Below are 11207 nucleotides of genomic sequence, written 5' to 3'. Positions count from 1 at the left end.
CCTGTGGACTGGGAATTTGGGGGGGGGTTATCTTGAATTTGGACAGGTTTATCTTAATTTTGGACAGGTTTAGCTTCATTTTGGACAGGTTTAGCTTGATTTAGAGCAGGTTCATCTTGAGCTGAAGGGCTCTGTGGAGCTGAAGTGGCTCCTCCAGGCCTATCCCACCCGGAATTAATGAGGAAGGATTTTCCCGGGAGGAATGGAGCAGGTACAGATCTGCTCCTCCCTCCCCTCAGAGGGAGAAGGGTTGTTAGAAATAATCCTGGAGTTTAAGGATGTGAGCGAGGACTTTTATGGATTTAACAGGAAGCTCCAACATAATTTCCCACTAAAGTTGTGTCAATAAATCATTTTTTAATTATAAGCTCCAATTATCAGCTAAACTCGGCTTAATGATCTCTGGAGTGGTTCCTCCTTCAGAGGCCCGGGAAGGAACCTCTCCTCTTTCCTTTGGAGCTGCTGCTATTTTTTCCCAGCTCCTGGAAAATCTGCCCCCCCAGTGCCCGTGTGCCTGATGGGATCCAAGTGAAATCCAAGCCTCTCCTAAATCAGGGGCTGTCCAGAGGCGCATCCAAAGGCGCATCCAAAGGCTGTGGCTCGGTTCCACCACTGGCACAGGCCCTGAGCCAGGGGTTGATTTAGGGCCGTTCCGGGATCGGGTCACATTCCCGGGCGTGCCTGGGGCAGCTCAGGAGCACTCAGGTGCCCTGGGGGTTATTCCGGGATTCGGGACACGTGGCAGTGCCCCAGGAATCCCCGGGAGAAGGGGCTGGATGGCTCCCAGCTCCCCGCGGCTCCTTGGGATCCAGCGGATCCCGCATTTTGCTTTTCTCTTGTCTGCGCTCTGGGATCCGGAGAGGGATCCTTCCCATTCTCCATCGGATCTGGGCTGGGAATGACAGCAGAGTTTGGGAGGAAGAGTTAACAAGCTGGGAAAAGAGGGGATAAATGACTCTGGAATGCTCCAGCCCTGTTCATCCCCAGCAGCTCTCAACGTACCATGGATGATTCCTGACGGGATTGAGCTGGGAATTGAGCTGGGATTTGAGCTGTGCTCTGTGCTTGGGAAATCGGTCACATCTGCCAAGCATCCTGGGATTTTCACGTGGGAATGGTGCTTCTCCTCAGGCTGGATCACTCCCGGCAGGAGAAAGATGCCAGGGCCTTGTCCTGGTGCTTCTTCTGTTCCTGGGGTGTCCCAGTGCATCCCACATGGATCCCAAGAGTGCATCCCACACGCGCGCTCATTCCGGTGGGTGCATCCAACACTCGTGCCCAGCACGTGCAGCCGTGGGAATCTGGTGCGTGTTCCCGGAGTTCACATCCAACGTGTGTCCGACTGCTCATCCATGGGAATCCAAAGCAGGGCCCAGTGCATGCATCCAAGGGATGTATCCAACATGTCCATCCAATGGATGAATCCAAGGGATGTATCCAACATGTCCATCTAATAGATGTATCCAATGGATGCATCCAACATGTCCATCCAATAGATGTATCCAACACGTCCATCCAATGGATATATCCAACGTTTGCTTCCAATGGATGTATCCAATGGATGCATCCAACATGTCCATCCAATGGATGTATCCAATACGTGCTTCCAATGCTTGGAACCAATGGGTGTGTCCAGCATGTGCATCCAATGGATGTATCCAAAATGTACTTCCAATGGATTTATCCAACATGCACATCCAATGGATGTATCCAACATTTGCATCCAGTGGATGTATTCAATGGATGTATCCAACATGTCCATCCAATGCATGTATCCAACTTTGGCTTCCAATGGATATATCCAAGGGATGTATCCAACATTTGTTTCCAATGGCTGCCTCCGACATGTGCATCCAATGCATGGAACCAATGGATGTATCCAACATGTGTATCCAACATGTGTATCCATGCGCTTCCAACGTGTTGTATCCATGTTGTATCCAACACGCCCATCTCATGCATGGAACCAATGGATGCAACCAACTGATGTGTCCAAAATGTTGTCCAACACATGCATCCAATACTTGTATCCCACACTTGTATCCAACATGTGCATCCAGTGCCTGTCCCCAGTCCACACATCCAGCACGTGCATCCCACCCACATTCCAGCACAGAATCCAAGCCCTGAATCCCACCGGGACCGTGCCCCAGCATGGGGTCCTGCAGCATTCCCCCCTCCTCATCCACAGGAAGGGAATCACTGCCCTCCTGCTGTTTCCAATCTTTCTCCCACTTTTCCGTGCCCAGATTTCCTCCCTGGCTACTCTGGAGAAGGATTTCCCATCCTTCAGCAGGGTCACGCCAAGGGTAACGGCGTTCCAGCCTTTCCAGGATGGATGGGGCTGTTGGAGCAGAGCTTCCCTGCCATTTATCCTCTGGATTTCCCTCCTTTGGATTCATCCCCTCTGCTCCCAGGCCAGGAGACAGCACGGATAGATTTTCTAAGATCTTTTTTTTTTTTCCCATAAAAAGTATTGGATGGCGGCATTGACAGAGCTCCGGGTGTAAAAGGACAAGGAAATATTTCCAAATGGTTTCCCTGGCAGCTGGGAATTCCAGCTCCTGTCGCTTATTGACCTCTAATTGTTTCCAGTAGGAGTGGGAGACAGGAAGATCAATAGGAATTGGAGAGAGTTAAAACCCTCCTGGTGCACTTCACTGTAGTTAGGAACCACTGGAATTCATCTTCCCGGGATTTCCAGTGGTAATTGGAACATTGGGATTGCTCCATGTGCTGGATTCCGTGCAGAGCATTAATTCCTTCCCCAGTCCCGCTCCTCGCTTGGTCCCAGGGCTTAGAGCAGCCTCATGGTTCTCCAGCACCCTTCCCCACTGTGTTAGAAATCCAGGAGACCCAAATTTGGGTGGAATTCCAAAGGAGCAGGAGGATTCTGGCAGCTGGAACTCCACAGGAAAGAAGGGATGGATCAGTTGAGTGAGGAGAGCGCTGACACACCAGGATACGGGAGAGGATGCGGGAACGATGTCCTGGAGAGACCAGGAGAGAGGCCTGGGGATGGAGCTGGTTTTCCTGCAGGGAGCTGCTGAGTTTGGGAATGTTCTAGGTGATTTTGGTGTGGGGACCAGGTGGCCACCACCAAGCTGGTCCTATCCCAGCCACTGGCTTTTCCCTGGGAATTGCGCTCCCCTGGGAGCTCCTCCGGCCAGCAGTGGTGCCGCAGGTGCCAGTGGCGCTCCCGGCTCCTGATGGAAGCTCCCTGTTCCTGATGGAAGCTCTTCCCAATGGAAGCTCCCTGTTCCCAATAGAATCCCGTCTCCCAATGGAATTTCCTGTCTCCCGTTGGAAGCTCCCTGTTCCTGATGGAAGCTCCCTGTTCCTGATGGAAGCTCCTGTTGGAAGCTCCTTGGTACTGATGGAAGCTCCCTGTTCTCGATGGAAGCTCCTGGCTCCTGCTGGAAGCTCCTTGGTCCTGATGGAAGCTCCCTGCTCCCAATGGAATCTCCCTGTTCCCGATGGAAGCTCCTAGCTCCTGATGAAGTCCCAGCTCCCAGTGGAAGCCTCCTGTTCCTGATGGAATCTCCCTGCTCCCGATGGAAGCTCCCTGTTCCCGACGGAAGCTCCTGGCTCCTGATGAAGTCCCAGCTCCCAGTGGAAGCCTCCTGTTCCTGATGGAAGCTCCCTGTTCCTGATAGAATTTCTCAGCTCCTGATGGAAGCTCCATGTTCCCGATGGAAGCTCCCTGCTCCCCATGGAAGCTCCCTGCTCCCCATGGAAGCCTCCTGTTCCTGATGGAAGCTCCCTGTTCCCGGCGCTGCTGTCACCGGGAATCAAGGCCCAGCCCTAATCTGTCATTAGCGCATTCAGCACTAATTGCTGGCAGGGTGCCACGCGCCTATTTTCCCGTTTTAACAAAACATTTATGCATGGAAGATTTAATGCCAGGTATCAAGCATATCATTGTAAATTTACCACTAATTAAGCCTAATTAAAATAATTAAATGGCTGCCGAGTCACAATGTGAATGAAAATCACATTTCCTCTCGTGTGCTCGCCCCTATCCTCGCTGGCCTCCCTCCGGCTTCCCAATACAAATATTTTCCCATTTGGATGCGGGAAGGGAGGAGTTTCATCCCAACCATAACGCAGGGATTTGGGGAGAAGTTCTTCAATCCCAGGACCTCTGGAGATTTTCCTCTCTGGCGATGAAGGATGGACAGTCTGACAATTCTGTTCCTCGGAGCTTTTGCATATTCATCACTGCTCGGATTTTTAATCAAAGCCTGGGCCATGAATAATGGATGGAGTTGGGATGGGCTGGGATGGAGTGGGATGGGATCCAGGAGCTCCAGAGGATGCTCTGGGCAGAGGCTCCAGGGAAAGCTCTGGCTGGAGATCCAGGAACTCCAGGGAATGCGCTTGGAAGGGCCTCTAGGAGAAGCAGGGGCTCCAGGGGAGGTTCTGGCTGGAGGCTCCAGGAAACCCAGGGGATGCTCTGGGCAGGGATTCCAGGAACTCGACGGGAGGGAAGGAGGGAGGCGGGGCGGGAGAAGGAGGGAAGGAGGAGCCCACCGCCGGGCCAGTCCCCGTTCCCCGCTGTCGCCGTCCCCTGTGTGGTCCCAGCCCGGGCTCACAATGGGCTCAAAGCCCCTTTGTGCTCCGGCTGCAGCCGCGCCGCATTTTAGGCTCGGCTCATTCAAGGCCAGCCTGGCAAAGCTCCGATTAACCTTTGCTTTCCCAGGCACGGCCTCATTCTCCCTCGCGGCGGGGTCCCGGCACTCTCGGCCCGCCGGGAAGGGCCGGGAATGGCTGGGAATGGCCGGGAAAGGGCTGAAAAGGGGCTGGGAATGGGAGTGTGGGAATGGGAAGTGTGGGATTTCCTCTCTGTGCCCGCTGGGATCAGAGGAACACCCGACCCGCTGCCTGTTCCTCCCCTTCTTCTCCGTGGGTCCCGAGCTCAGGGGACATTCCTGCTGTCTTATCCCAGGAACGAACATCATCCTCCCGCCATGACGTCATCACCATCCTGCCGTGACATCATCATCATGATTGCCGTCATCATTATCATCCTGCTGCAACATCATCACCATCATCATCATCATCATTGTGCTGTGACATCATCATCATCATAACTGTCATCACCATCCTGCTGTGACATCATCATCATGATCATCATCATCATCATCATCCTGCTGTGACATCATCATAGCCCTGCCATGACATCATCATCATCATCATCATCATATTGCTGTGACATCATCATAGCCCTGCCATGACATCATCATCCTCCTGCCATGAAATCATCCTCCTGCTGTGACATCGTCTTCTCACCATGACATCACCCCAACATCATCCTCGTACAGTGGCATCATCCCCCGCCATCGTCCCGCCATGACATCATCCTTCCATGACGTCATCATGACATCATCCTCCACCATGACATCATTCTTCTGCCACGATATCGTCCTCCCATGACATCCTCCCACCATGACATCATCCTCCACAATGACATCATCGTTCTGCCATGGCATCATTCTCCCATGACATCATAATGACATCACCATCTACCATGACATCATCTTTCTGCCATGACGTCATCCCACCACATCATCTCAGTGCAATGACATCATCCTCCTGCCATGACATCATCCTTCCGTGACATCACCCTCCCGCCACGACATCATCCTTGCTTTCCCATCTCCTGTTTTCTGGGATGTAATGTCCTTCCCCAGGGGACACCAGCCTAGGAGCCGTGCCCAGCTGTGCCCCCCGTGCAGCCCCAGCTGCTCCCCCTGGATCAAACACTGTTTTTTCCATGGATTACCATTTTTTTCCCTGGGAATTGACCCCTCTGGCATTCCCGGCTCCCTGGGCAAACGGAGCCATTTGTCTCCGTGTTTGCTCATTTCATCCCAAATATTTGCCTGCCAAGCGAACGCTGTCTCCCGGGATGTGCTATTAATGGGATAATTAGGCAGCCGCTAATGAAAAGGATTCCTGGGAATTATGGCAGGATTTATTTTGGCATTTGGAGGCTGGAGTGCTCCAATCTACCTGAGAGTTAATTAGTTAATTAGTGCTGGTGGAACACACCTGGAAATATAGGGCAGCCAACAAACACTACGGTTTATTTTCCAGGAGCCCGTGGAATGTGTTTTTCCATGGGATATTCAGGAAGAAAACAAAATCCTTTCTTTCAGATGCTGGGATCGTCAGGAAAGGCTCAAATCCCAGTGATTTGGGGTGTCCTGATCCTTTTGGGGTTTCTCTGGCATCGCTTTGGGGGTTTGGCTGAGAGTAGCGGGAATGGCCGTGGATTTTCCGGATCTTTCCTGGTTATGCAACCCCTCCCTGGCTCCCGCTGAGCTCCGGGTGCTGCCGCTGGTGACAAACCCCGCGTGGGGCTGGCCCCGCGCTGATTAATTAGGAAATTACATTTATATAACCCCTAATCCCCGGCTGGGCCTCGCCAGGGGCTCGGGAATTACAGCCAGATTAGCCCCGAGCCCGAGAAAACCCCAGGCTGGAATTATTGCCCGGGCACACATTGGCAAATTGGACCGATCCGGGGGAAATCTGCCAAAATTCAGCTTTTTTGGGGTTTTATTTCCCTTAATTCCCTCCTCCCACGGGACCTGCGAGGGGTGAGAGCTCCGTGCAGCCAGGGCTGATTCCGGCTGAACGTGGCCTTCGGTTTTCCCAACAAAATTGCTTTTATCCTTCCCAACATGTGTTCCCAAAGATTACAGGGCTGTAATCCCACACAGCTTAACCGGGGGGGCTTCGGGAGAGCTCCGGGAACGGCGGCGCCGGAACTGGGAATCCCGGTTATGGAAACAGAAAGAACCTTAAGGGATAAAGGGTAGGGAAGGAGGGATTGGAATACTTGGGGGGATTTGGGGGAGCCGGGGGATCACAACAAATAATTTAAAAATGTTTTTGTGGATTTGGTTTGTTTTTTTGTTTTGGTTTTTTTTTTTTTTTTGTGGAGGGTTGATTGGAAAATAGGTCGTGGCTGTGGATTGATCTGGATCCAATCGTTACAAAGGACGCATTTTCCCCGTAATTATAGGGACACATCCAAGAGGAAGCCTTGAGGCTGTGGGAATGCTCCACTAATGGACAAAGAGCCCTGCCTGGGTTCCCTGCTCCAAGGGGATTTTGGGATTGATCCATCCTGGAAGACACAGGCAGCTGAGAACATCCTTGGGAATGTCCACCAGGAGGGAGTGAAATTCCTAATAGGTTTGGGATAGGCCAGGAAGCAAGGAAAATACTCAGATCCTAGGAATTCCCTCTGCTCCAGGGGGTTTGGGAGGATCCAGTAGGGCTGGAGCTGCACCTTCCTCATCCTGTCCTGGTGATGGGATCTGGCAGGAGCAGGATTAATTCCAGGTTTGGGATTTGCTGGATGGGGGAAGTGCAGATCCTGAGGATCCTATTATCTGGGATCATCCCTGCTGTCCCAGGGTAATTCCCAGTGTCCCAGGATAATCCCTGCTGTCCCAGGGTAATTCCCAGTGTCCCGGGATAATTCTCGCTGTCCCAGGGTAATTCCCTCTGTCCCAGGGTAATTCCTGCTGCCCCACTCCCTAAGAGTATTGTGAGGATTAAATGAGATCACGAGACACAAATTCCAGCCCAAATCTGATTTTGGCCTGGGAATCAAGGTTAAAACTTTGGGAACGAGAAACTTTTCCCGTGGCCACTCCAGAGGGGCCATTCCCAACAGCCTATCCCGAGGTGCTCGGAGCAATTTTGGGATACCAAACCCCAACGGGATCAGCAAAGCCCCATCGGATTCCCTGATCCTACCAAAGCGCTCACACAGAGACGGGGTTGGATTTGGGGCTGGCTTTGCCCTGCCAGGACCCAAATCCTTTCAGATTTCCCTTAAAATCTGGCTGGAATCTGCCCATGGATGCAGGGACACCTCCCACCATCCCAGCCTGGCCTTGGGCACTCCCAGGGATCCAGGGGCAGCCCCAGCTGCTCTGGGAATTCCAGCCTAACCCCTCCCCACCCTCCCAGGGAAGGATTCTCCCCAATATCCCGGCTATCCCTGCCCTCAGGAAGGTGGGAATAAACCCCCCGGAGCCTCCCCTACACCGAGCAACCCCGGGCCCACCATTCCCTTCCATCTCCAGGATTTTCCCCTCCAGCCCTGGAAAAATGTCATTTTTTTGGCCCCATGTTCTGCAGCAGCGGCGGAGTCTCCGAGCTGCGGTTTTTCCTCCTGACAAGCAGAGTAAGGAGATTATCCCGCTGCAAATCTGATGGAAAAGATTCCCTTTAAAGTCACTGATAGAGCTCAATAAATAACGAGCTCCGGGGCTGCTTCCCTGAGATAGCAGAACAGAAAAAACACATTTCAGTGCTTGAAATGCTTCCTGCTATTGGAAGGAAAAATAACCCCAAAACTGCTCTGCCGGCAAAACCTTGGGGTTCCCTGGGTGTGGGGGCAGACCCCAAATTATGGGTGGAGGCTTATCCCCCTCCTCCTGAGGGTGGACAAAAAATAAATGGAATTTAGGGAGAACAGCGTGTGTTTGTGGGAGAGGGAGGAGAAGAAGGAGGAGGAGGGAGAGGAGGGAGAGGAGATGGAAGGAGAAGAAAGGAGAAGGAAGAAGGAAGGAGAAGGAAAAGGAAGAGGTGGGTGAAGAGGAAGAGAAGGAAGAGTGACAAGGGCGCAGGGGCCTCAGCAGAATTTGGGCTCAGCAATCTCCCCTCGGACACCGGGAGAGGCCACGGGGCCACCGCGGGCCCGGGGCCACCCAGCTCGGGGCTGCCCCCGGATAATCGATCTCCTCCCTCCTTCCGACCTGCAGGAAACGGGGCTTTGGGGAGGCTTTTCCCTTTGTTTTTGCCCTTCCTTTCGCGGGCCGCCGGCGCTGCAGCTCCATTGGAAGCCCGAGGGATTTATGGCCTCTCCAGTTTATTGTTGATACAGATCTTTATCTGCCCCGGGCTTATAACTGACATTTAAATTACACTGCAAACAATGAATCAATATTTATGGATTAGCGAGCCAATACGAGTTGTCCCGGGATTCTGGCTCCCGGCAAACGGGACAATGAGGTCAAGGTCAAGGCTTTGTCTAATGAGGGATCGGCACAGACAGGAGCTGCCAGCCGGGTATTGACTTCCTAATAGGAATGCATTTATGGCCGGCATTTAGCCCCTGCGCTGAGCTCCCGCCTCCAATCCCCATCCCTGCCCTTTTCCCGCGGATAATCGGGAATCATTTCAGCCCCGAACCCGGAGTGTTTCCCCCTGCCTGGAAAAACCCGGGAGAAACACCCGGATCCTCACACCCCGCTGCTTTTCCAGCCCGGGTTTTCCAAGGGGAAAGAGCCCGAGCTCCTTGGAGGGGGACCAGCGGTTGGGAAATTCATCCCGTCCTCTGAGAACCCAGAGGAGTCAGGATCATCCCTGCACCCATTAAAACATCCTGGGTTGGATTTGGGATCGTCCCTGCACCCCTTAAACTCTTCCCAGGTTGGATTTGGGATGATCCCTGTACCCATTAAAACATCCTGGTTTGGATTTGGGATCATCCCTGCACCCCCTAAACCCTTCATGACTTTCAGCTTCCAATGGCAGCTTGCTCCCTTTTCCTACCTGAAATCAGGAGTCAAGCTGGCCAAAAACAAACAAACAAACAAATCTTATTCATTTTTTAGGGATTTTCCCGGCCCGGTTCCTGTCTCATTCCAGCAGCAGCCGTGTGGATGTGGCACCTGGGGACGTGCCTTGACAGTGCTGGAGGAACGGTTGGAATCAAGGCTCTCAGAGGGCTTTCCCTGGAGGAATAATTCCCTAATTTCACGATTTGAACCATTCTTTAGAGCGCCAGGTACCTGCTGCTCGCTGCCTGTCACAATTCCCGGCGATTTCCCCCCTGGCAGAGCCCCGGGCGATGCTCCCCGCGGGATTCTTCCCCCCAGCCCTGGAGAGCTGCACCCCGAGCGGGAAATGGGGGGGAAAGGAGGGATTTGGGAGGATTTTTTTGGCGCTGTTTTTGAAGCCGTGTTTATCCCCTCGTTAAAACCCAGCTGAAAACTTTCAGGGCTAAACGAGCCCTCCTCCTCCTCGCGTTTATTTACATTATAATCATCCCGAGCCTGCGAATTGTGTCAATTATTCTTTCCTCGGGGCGAGCCAAGGATTCTTTGTTCCTCGCTGGTTTACAAAAGTGAAATATAGGTGAGGTTTCGGACCTTTTAATCCCCCGATGTAATTACTGCTCCCCGCAGGCTCGGCCGCGTTTCAGCGGCGCTGCCGGGCTCAGATTAGACACACAAAGTCCCTGCTCTCCATCAAAGGCTTCCTTATCTGCCCGAGACAGCCAAACAACAAACGAGCCCCGAATCTCGCCGGCCGCGCTGTTTATTTGACCAGGCCCGAAATAAATAAATCGGCTGCAGCCAAACAGGCGCTTTTCCATGAGAACGGGGGCTCGGCGGGCGCCTGGGTGGGAATTTCCAGGAGCGTGAAGAGGGCCCGGGACTACAGTGGGGCTTTTGAAGTGCTTTTTCCACGTTTTAGGAGCCCTAAACCAGGATGAAACTAAAACGACACGAAGAAATAATCCCCCATTCAGCACTGAAAGGATTATTCTAATTACTTTGATTATTAAAGATCAGACAGATTTTTTTTTTTTCCCTCCTCCTTCTTTTTTTTTTTTTTTTTCTTCTTCTTTTTTTTTTTTTTTTTTTTTTTTTTTTTTTTTTTTTTTCCCTGCCGGCAGAAAGTAAACCAAGCCCCGAAATCCAAATCCTCGCTGGGAATTGAGGAACGTCTTAAGTAAACAGCGGGAACAAACGGGCTGTGTGAGGAGCCGCGGGCTCCGGCAGCCGGCCCGGGGGGGCCCCTTTGTGCGGCCTCAATGGGGGCTAAACGCCCCCCGCGCCCCCGAGCCGGGGGCCGCGTCTCGCCCCTTTCAGATGCTAATGCGGGGGGCTCGCCTTTATCCCGCTCCGAGATGCCGGTGTCAAGCTGCGCCCGCCTGAATGAGCCGGGGATTGACGCCGCGGTGGGATCGCCGTGGGCTCTCCCCGCGCCGGGAGGGGCCCGCAGATGGTGCCGCCGACCCCCCCCTTGATGGGCCGCGATTCGTTTAAGGAGTCTGTTTGTTTCTGCTGATGAGGGCTGTTAATTTGCACAGCGGTCTCATTAGGCCTAAACCACCAATTAATTTCTTTTGTTCGCATTAAACGGCTGATTCCGAAACATTTCGGCAGCCA

Source organism: Anomalospiza imberbis, chromosome 13 (genome assembly GCF_031753505.1).
Source record: "Anomalospiza imberbis isolate Cuckoo-Finch-1a 21T00152 chromosome 13, ASM3175350v1, whole genome shotgun sequence".
Classification (NCBI taxonomy): domain Eukaryota; kingdom Metazoa; phylum Chordata; class Aves; order Passeriformes; family Viduidae; genus Anomalospiza; species Anomalospiza imberbis.
The sequence above is the reverse complement of the archived record's forward strand: the minus strand, read 5'-3'. Positions refer to the sequence as shown.